The sequence below is a fragment of the Callithrix jacchus genome, chromosome 10 (assembly GCF_049354715.1).
Source record: "Callithrix jacchus isolate 240 chromosome 10, calJac240_pri, whole genome shotgun sequence".
Taxonomy (NCBI): domain Eukaryota; kingdom Metazoa; phylum Chordata; class Mammalia; order Primates; family Cebidae; genus Callithrix; species Callithrix jacchus.
The window spans coordinates 128,444,460-128,453,065 of record NC_133511.1 but is presented as its reverse complement, the minus strand read 5'-3'; the positions used below and the strand labels follow the sequence as shown (position 1 = coordinate 128,453,065).

General features: G+C 50.9%; 1 pseudogene; it reads left to right on the top strand.

Moving 5' to 3' along the window:
* Positions 1 to 4,522: 4,522 nt before the first annotated feature.
* Positions 4,523 to 5,529, top strand: LOC108593931 (uncharacterized; annotated as a pseudogene).
* The last annotated feature ends 3,077 nt before the right edge of the window (positions 5,530 to 8,606 follow it).

The window sequence follows — 8,606 nt, the reverse complement described above, 5'->3', positions numbered from 1 at the left end:
AAGGGGATGAGCTGACCTCAGAGAAGAATGAAAAGGAGCTCAGTTGTTTTTGCAAAGTGACTCCCTTCGGCGTCATTCTATAACGGCCAACTGTGGAATGAAGGATGCTGCATCAGGCAATCCTATGATTTTATCGAAAAACTACCCATAAAATGTCCAACACTTGATTTTGTCTTTGTTGAATGCGTGTGGAGTTACAACTGTGTGTTAAATCTTGCTAGCAATCATGTGACATCTGTGCACTTTTAAGGAAGGTTTTTTTCTTTTGCTTTCTCTTCTCTTCCCCACACCACAAGCACAGACAGCCTTGGTTCCATTGGCCTATTTCCAGTGGATGTCCAGCAGCAGGCCTTTCTCTGGTGCCCATTACTGTGACAGGGAGACCCTCTTTGATCTGCAGGTCACTGGGTCCTACCTGGGCCAAAGACCGTCCTCTCTTCCCTTGGAGAAACCTCTAAATCACACAGCAAGACACAAATCTACCCACAGGAACCACAGGCCACGCAGAGAAAGCCAAGTGAGCCACATGGGGAGAAGTTTCTGGCGTCCTCTTTGGGACCCACTGACCCCACAGCAGCCCCTCCCACCCCAGTGGCCAGGCTGCCTGCCTGCAGTGTGGTCCACCCTCATGAAACCTCATCAAAGTGTACCCTTAAAGAGGGAGGGTTCCTTTCACTTGGGCTGTAACTGCCCTTTGCTGCTCAAAGGTCTTTTAAGTATTATCATTTACCAGGCAGAACTGAGAGCTCTAGCTCCCCAGGCTTTCTAGTCCTTTCCTTCTGGCTGGCAGACCAGCCGGTTCTTTCGGGCTCACCCTGCTCTTGTAATGCTTTGATAAATGCAGCCACAACGACCCACGCAGGAGTGGCATTCTGTGTTCTCAGCTCTTCCCCCAGGGATACAGGATCTGGGACAGTCTTACCAAATACATAATAACTACCTCTCTCGCCGCTGATAACTTTCGTTTCACCCACCCCCGACCCATAAACCAAGGCCACAAAGCTGTGCTTCTGTTCCTAGGTTTCTGGGTCAACCAGGAGAGACCAATTATGCTGCCCAAACAGGCCACCACCCCACGTGTCAGCGACTTCACACGACGCAGCTCACTTCTTGTTCACACCGCAGGCCACTGCACGTCAGCTGGTGACTCTGCTCTGGGCTTCGTCACTCAGACTCAGTCGGGAGCCGCAGCCACTGCCTGGAACGTCAGAGGTCATGGTGGGAGAAGAGACCGGGCATGCAGAAAACTGCAGCAGGTGCTTCAGACCGCGTCCCCCGGCTCGGGGAAGTCACACGACCACACCTAACTTAGAGAGGGCTCCTGGAGGGGCCACCCCACACCTGCCACCCGACCTGTTCCCAGAGGAGAGGAGAACCAGGATGCCTATAAGTCTCCTAGTCACCACCCCATTCTGTGCTGTGTGGAAACACTGCCAGGCGCAGAGATAGGTTTTTGGCTGAAAGAGCGTAAGCTTTCCTTTTTCACTCCAACATATGCGTTTAACCTATAAATTTCCCTTCACACACTGCTTTGGCTGGATGCAATACATTTGATAAACCCATGATTTCATTAGGGGTTACAAAATGGTGAGTTTCTAGTTCTATGATTTCTTCTTTATTTATAAACTGGAATACTTCCTCTGAGTTTTTGGTTACCGTATGATAGAGTTTGTATATCAGAGATAGAATACATGCCTGATTCTCTTCCTTTATTCACTCATGTTCACAGTAATGAATTGGTTCTTAGATCCTCTAAAGGCAGCTGAGTTTCACATTTTGCAGTGTGTGTATTATTATTTGTGTAAAATTCCTCACTCGTTTAAACATATTGATGTGCATCAGTTCATTTAAGAAATTGGGTGAGATTGTCCCATGTCCGTCTACTGAGAGTTTCTCCAGACTCTAGCTTTTTTATTATTTTGAGACAGAGTTTTGCTCTTGCTGCTCAGGCTGGAGTGCGATGGCACCATCTTGGCACAATGCAACCTCTGCCTCCCAGGGTCAAGCGATTCTCCTGCCTCAGCCTCCCAAGTAGCTGATCTCAAACTCCTGATCTCAGGTAATCCACCTGCCTCGGCCTCCCACAGTGCTCGGATTGCAGGCATCAGCCACCTGTGGGGCCAGGTGGGCCTGGAACTCCTACCCTCAAGAGTGCCCAGTCGACTCTTTATTTCTTTGGATGTGACTGCATTAGTCCTAGTTGTCATCTCTGCTCTCTGGGATAAGAAGATGTTCTAGATTATCTTGTTCACTTCCAGCCCATTTCACCAGCGAGGCCAGGTTCCATGTAGACACGATAAATGGCACTTGAAGACAATGTCCTTGCTGCTAGGAGTGCTCACTGCTACGGGATGGCTCATTATTTCTAAGTCTTCCAATAGAGGAGGAAACTATTTTTATTTGGAGAAAATAAATCATGATTTCCTAATGATGTGTCTAGTTCAAATTCAGGATGACAAGGTTTTTACTTAACCTCATCGCTTCCACACCAAAAATTCTAGTTTTGACACCAACCTAATTACGTATTAGCTTTTTCCATCCAACATTCACAGCAGGATAATGACGCCACACCACCGCCACTGTGACTGCTAGAAACAGCTTAGGATTTTCATTTTTGTGTTCTCTCTATGCTTAGGACATATCCCACCAATGAAGTGCTGTGTTTCCAGATAACTTGAAGTAATTCAACTCTATTAATATTGCCTCTCTTTTTGAGATGGAGTTTTGCTCTGTTGCCCAAGATGGAGTGCAGTGGTGTAATCCTGGCTCACTGCAACCTCCGCCTCCCAGGCTCACACCTTTCTCCTGCCTCAGCCTCCCAAGTAGCTGGCATTACAAGCACGTGCCACCACACTCAGCTAATTTTTGTATTTTTAATAGAGACAGGGTTTCATCACGTTGGCCAGGTGAGTCTTGAACTCCTAACCTCAAATGATCCACCTGCCTTGGCCTCCCAAAGTGCTGGAATTACAGGCCTGAGCCACTGCACCCAGCCAATATTGCCTTTTAAGAATTTTGGAAGAATGTCGTTGGGGTGGTGTGGTGACAGGGGAGACTTCAGAAGGGTGTTCCCTAAGGCCCCGAGTTTGGAAAACAGCCATTGTGCTTTCTCTTTCTTGGCAATTTCCCAAGCAGAGTGGAAGAAACAAGTGAAGGGCTCTGAGTGGAGATGTGCGAGTGGAGCCTCGTTCCTCAGACCAGCGGGCCTGTGGGAGTTTCTTGCAGCAAGAGGCTGGGTGCACAGTCCTCAAACGCAGAATCATAGCGGCTCTGTCTTCATGCTCAGTGTCTCTGGCCATATTGACTAAGACTTAGGGATTTCCCTCGATGGCAGCTGGAAAAAAGCAATCGCAGTGAGAAGAGTTTAGAAAGATGTCTATTTACGGAGGTAACAGGGCTGTTTAATAACAAAGACGATCAGAGTAAGTTGGTAACAAAAACTCCCCAAAGGAAGATGGCAGGGCCGGGGACCAGGGAACAGAGGCAGGTCTGAAATCCCTGGATTTTTCAGCTGCCTCTTCTGCTTCTGTGGCCCCGGCCCGAGGAGCAGTCCTGTGTCTCAGACCAACAGCTGGAAACACCTGAGGACTTCTGAGAAAACGGGGCTCAGCCGGGAAGGAGACGAGAGGCAGGGAGACAGCCAGTCTCACGCCAGCACCTCCAGCGACAGGACCATCAGAGCCATGCATCCGAAATACAACAACGAGAAGACAACAGCCACAGACACAGTAATGACGCAGAACAACAGAGGAATCAGGAAGACGTGCGTTTCAGTTTGTCCGCATGAGACTTTTATTAGCTTGCAACATTCCGTTTAAGAGAAAGCAGAGTGTGGGACGTGCAAAGCCACCCAAGGAAGCCTCTTAGACGCCCACCTTGTTCCAGGTGGAACGCGCATGCCCAGCTGCTCCTAGCTGGAAAAGACACCAGTGCAAGTGGGTTCAGGAGCTCAGCCTCCAAGTAGACGAGCAAAGCTGAGGCTCACAGGGGAGGGGTGACTCAGCCGAAGTTGCAGTCGACTTGAGAAGAGAATTGGTTAGGAGAGAGAACGGACGTTAACTAGGGTGGACTCTCCTTAGGAAAAGGAGATAGGGCTTCATTCTGCAACAGGGAATGGACCCTGAGCAGTGGTTTGGGGCTCAATGATGAAGGACAGGCCACAGCTTCGGAAGACGGGATTAGCAGGACTCCCATGAGGCCAGAGTCCAGAGCCTCAGATCTTGCACTGGCAGCACACGGGGACACAGCAGCTGGACTGGGAGCAGCAGGGCTTGCAGCAGCTGGACTGACAGCAGGATGACCCACAGCCAGAGGAACAGCAGCAGGGCTTACAGCAGCTGGACTGGGAACAGCAGGGCTTGCAGCAGCTGGACTGACAGCTGGATGACCCACAGCCAGAGGAACAGCAGTAGGGCTTACAGCAGCTGGACTGACAGCAGGATGACCCACAGCCTGAGGAACAGCAAGGATTGCAGCAGCTGGACTGGGAACAGCAGGGCTTACAGCAGCTGGACTGGGAACAGCAGGGCTTGCAGCAGCTGGACTGGGAACAGCAGGGCTTGCAGCAGCTGGACTGACAGCAGGATGACCCACAGCCTGAGGAACAGCAAGGATTGCAGCAGCTGGACTGGGAACAGCAGGGCTTACAGCAGCTGGACTGGGAACAGCAGGGCTTGCAGCAGCTGGACTGACAGCAGGATGACCCACAGCCTGAGGAACAGCAAGGATTGCAGCAGCTGGACTGGGAACAGCAGGGCTTACAGCAGCTGGACTGGGAACAGCAGGGCTTACAGCAGCTGGACTGGCAGCAGCCACAAGAGCCACCACAGGAGCCTCCTTTCGAGCCTCCACAGGAGCCTCCTTTCGAGCCTCCACAGGAGCCACAGCCACAGCCTCCCTTGGAGCCCCCACAGGAGCCACAGCCTCCCTTGGAACCCCCACAGGAGCCACAGCCTCCCTTGGAACCCCCACAGGAGCCACAGCTGGTGCAGGAACAGGCTGGCACACAGCAGCACACGGGCTTGCAGCAGCAGACGGGCACACAGCAGCTGGAGCCACAACCCCCAGAGCCGGAGCCACAGCCCCCACAGCCGGAGCCACAGCCTCCAGAGCAGCCACAGCAGCCCATGTTTTTGGCGGATTGAGGGTGGAGCAGGTGGAGGAGCAGAAGAGAGGGAGGTGCAGGTGTGGAGTCCCCTGAGCCTGGGCTCTCTATATACCTGTCCAGAGTCAGGCAAGACACAGGGGCCCTTCCTTGTGACTGTTTTCACTACTTTTCCAGAGCTCTATTTTTTTCCTCTTTGGTGGTGACTTCCTCCTGACTCAGATGAGCATCTATTTTCTTTGCGTGCTAAATTTGTCTTTTTCCCCATTTGTTTTGGCCCCTATAATTAAAACCTCAGCTGCAGGCTGTGGGTGCTTCCCACAGAGCCCCAGGGTGCTGGTCTCCTGCTCTCTGCTGACCACATGTGACCAGTGGGTGACAGCCTCTGCCCAAGAGCCCTCATGTTCCTGCGTTGACTCCCCTGATAATATTAACTTTACATGTTGAGATGTCAAAATACATCCATGGTCGTAACACCTTACTCGTGCCATTCTCAGCTTTCTGGGTACATGAGACTGTTCTTTGCATTGCCCTAAAGAAATGCTTGAGGCTGGATGATGTATAAAGGACAGAGGTCTGACTGGCTCGTGGTTCTGCAGCTCCACAGGCAGGGCACCCGCCTCTGCTCGGCCTCTCGGGAGGCCCTCAGCAAGCTTTTCCTCATGGCGGAAGGCGAAGCAGGAGCAGGCACGGCACATGGTGAGCATGGGAGCAAAGGGGGGACACACACTTGTGAACAACCAGATCTGAGTGAACACACTCATCACCGAGGGGACGGCGCTGAGCCATTCACGAGGGATGCACCCCATGATCACGATCCAAACACCTCGCCGCAGCTCCTCCTTCAACACTGGGGATTCCATTTCAGCAAGAGATTTGGAGGGGACCTCCCAGCTACATCATGATACCCGTGACCCCGAAAGTCTCATGTCCCTACATTGCAAAATACAATCATCTCTTCCAACAGTACTCCCAACATTGACTCATTCCAACGAGTCCAAAGTCCCAAGTCCACGTTCCTTCCACCTATGAACCTGTGAAAGCGAAGATACATTATTTCCTTTCAAGATAAAATGAGGGTGGAGACATTGGGTAAACATTCCCATTCCAAAAGGGAGATATCCGCCAAAAGGAAGGGGCTGCAGACCCCATGCGTGTCTGAAATCCAGCAGGGCAGCCATTAAATCTCAAAGCTCAAAATAATCTCCTTGGACTCCCTGTCCCACATCCAGGGTGCACTGGTGTGAGGGTGGGCGCCTAAGGCCTTGGGCAGCTCCAGCCCTGTGGCTTTGCAGGGTTCACCCCCCACAGCTGCTCTTGTGGGTTGGAGTTGAGTTCCGGCAGCTTCTCCATGCTCAGGATGCAAGCTGCCAGTGGCTCTACCATTCTAGGGCCTGGAGGGGGGTATCTTCCTTCTTACAGGTCAATTAAGCAGTGCTCCTGGGGGGACTCTGTGTCGGGCCTCCTACCCCACATTTCCCCTCTACACTGCCCTAGCAGATATGCTGTGTGAGGGCTCCGCCCCTGCAGCAGGATTTTTCCTGAGTGCCCAGGCGTTCTCATAAATCTTCTGCAATCTAGGTAGAGGGTGCCAAGCCTCCTTCACTCTTGCACTCTGCACACCTACAGGCTTAACACCAAGTGGGAACCACCAAGCCTTCTGGCTTGCACTCTCTGAAGCCAGAGCTGTATTTAGGGTCTTTTGAGCTGAGGCTTCAGTGGGAGCAGCCTATGTGTGAGGAACAGTGCTCCGAGGCGGTGCAGGGTAGTAGGGACCTGGGCAGAGCCCCTGACACCACGCAGTCTTCCTAGGCCTCTAGTTCAGTGATGACAGGGGCTGTCCCAAGCACCTCTGAGTTGCATTTGAAGGCTTTTCCCATTGTGTTGGCTGTCAGCACTTGGCTTTCTGTTTGGTTTGCTTATATCTCTAACAGGTGGTTGCTCTGTAGCGGGCTCGGGTTCCTCTCGCGATAATGCCTTTTCATTCTCTGCCACATGGCCGTGTTGCAAACTTTCCAAACGTTTACACTTTGATTCCCTTTTAAATATAAATTCCAATTTTAATTCATTTATATGCTCTTGCATATGAGAATAGGATGTTAGATTCAGTCTGACCATAGATGGAGTTTTTTGCTGCTTAGAAATGTCTTCCGCCAGATAACCTAAGTCACCACTCCTTAGCAGCAATTTTCAGATCCCCCAGGACATGAAACACAATACAGTCAAGCTCTCGTGCAGGGCAGTACACAGGTGACGTTTGTTTTAGCTTTCAATACATTCCTCGTTTCCATCTGAGATCTCGTAAGGCTGGACTTCACTGTCCTTACCACTGTGATTATTTTGGACACAACCACGTAACCAATCTCAAAGGAGTTCCAACCTTTCCCTCATCTTTCTATCTTCTTCTGAGCCCTACAAAATCTTCCGACGTCTGGCCGTTACCCAGTTTCAAAGTCACCCCACATTTTCAGGTGTCTTATAGCAACGCCCCACTCCCGGTGCAATTGTCTGCAGTAGGCTGTTCTGTGTGTTACTGTAAAGAAATACCCGAGGCTGGGTAATTTAGAAAGAAACGAGGTTTAATGGTCTCCTGGTTCGGCAAGTTGTACAAGCATGGCACCAACATCTGCTCCGCTTCTAGTGAGGGCCTCGGGGAGCTTTTACTCATGGTGGAAGGCAAAGCAACAGCTGACACACAACATGGTGACATCAGCAAAGATAGCGGAGGGAGAGGTGCCACACATCTTTAAACGAGCAGATATTCCTTGAACCTATTCATCACCAAGGAGATGGCGCTAAGCCGTTCCTAACAAATCTACCCTCATTTGTTATCCGAACACCTCCCAGCAGGCCTCGCCAACGTCAGATTTGGAGGAGGCATCCAAATTACATTACTGGGGATTACTTTTTTTGAGAAAAGGTCTTCCTCTGTTACCTGTGCTGGATTGCAGTGATGTGATCACAGCAGCTTCAAACTTTTGGGCTTAAGGAATCTTCTCACCTTGGCCTCCTGAGTACCTGGGACTATAGGCATGTGTCACCATACCCAGCTAATTTTTAAAGGTTTTGTAGACATGGGGTCTTGCCAGGTTTCTCTGGCTGGTCTTGAACTCCCGGCCTCCAGTGATCCTCCTGCCTTGGCCTCCCAGAGTGCTGGGATTGCAGGTGTAAGCCTCTTCACCCAGGCAATATCCTTTCCTTTTCTATCCAAATAAGAATAATCTAACCTCATCTTGATGTCTGTGGGGAATCTTTTCTTCTACTCAATTATTTCTGAAAATCTCACAAGTCTCTCTGCTGTTGTTTTCTCTCTTCCCCAGGCAGAGTGCTCACTCCTCTTGGGGTGCTTCTTCCAGTTGCTCAGTTGGGTTCCTGGCTCAGCTGCACTCCCTGTGGGGTAAGAGAGGTTCCTCCCTGCCATGGTCTGCGTGTGTCCCCCAACATTCATCTTTCGGAAACTTCAGCCCAAATGCAACGGTTTTGGGAGGTGGGGGCTAAATAG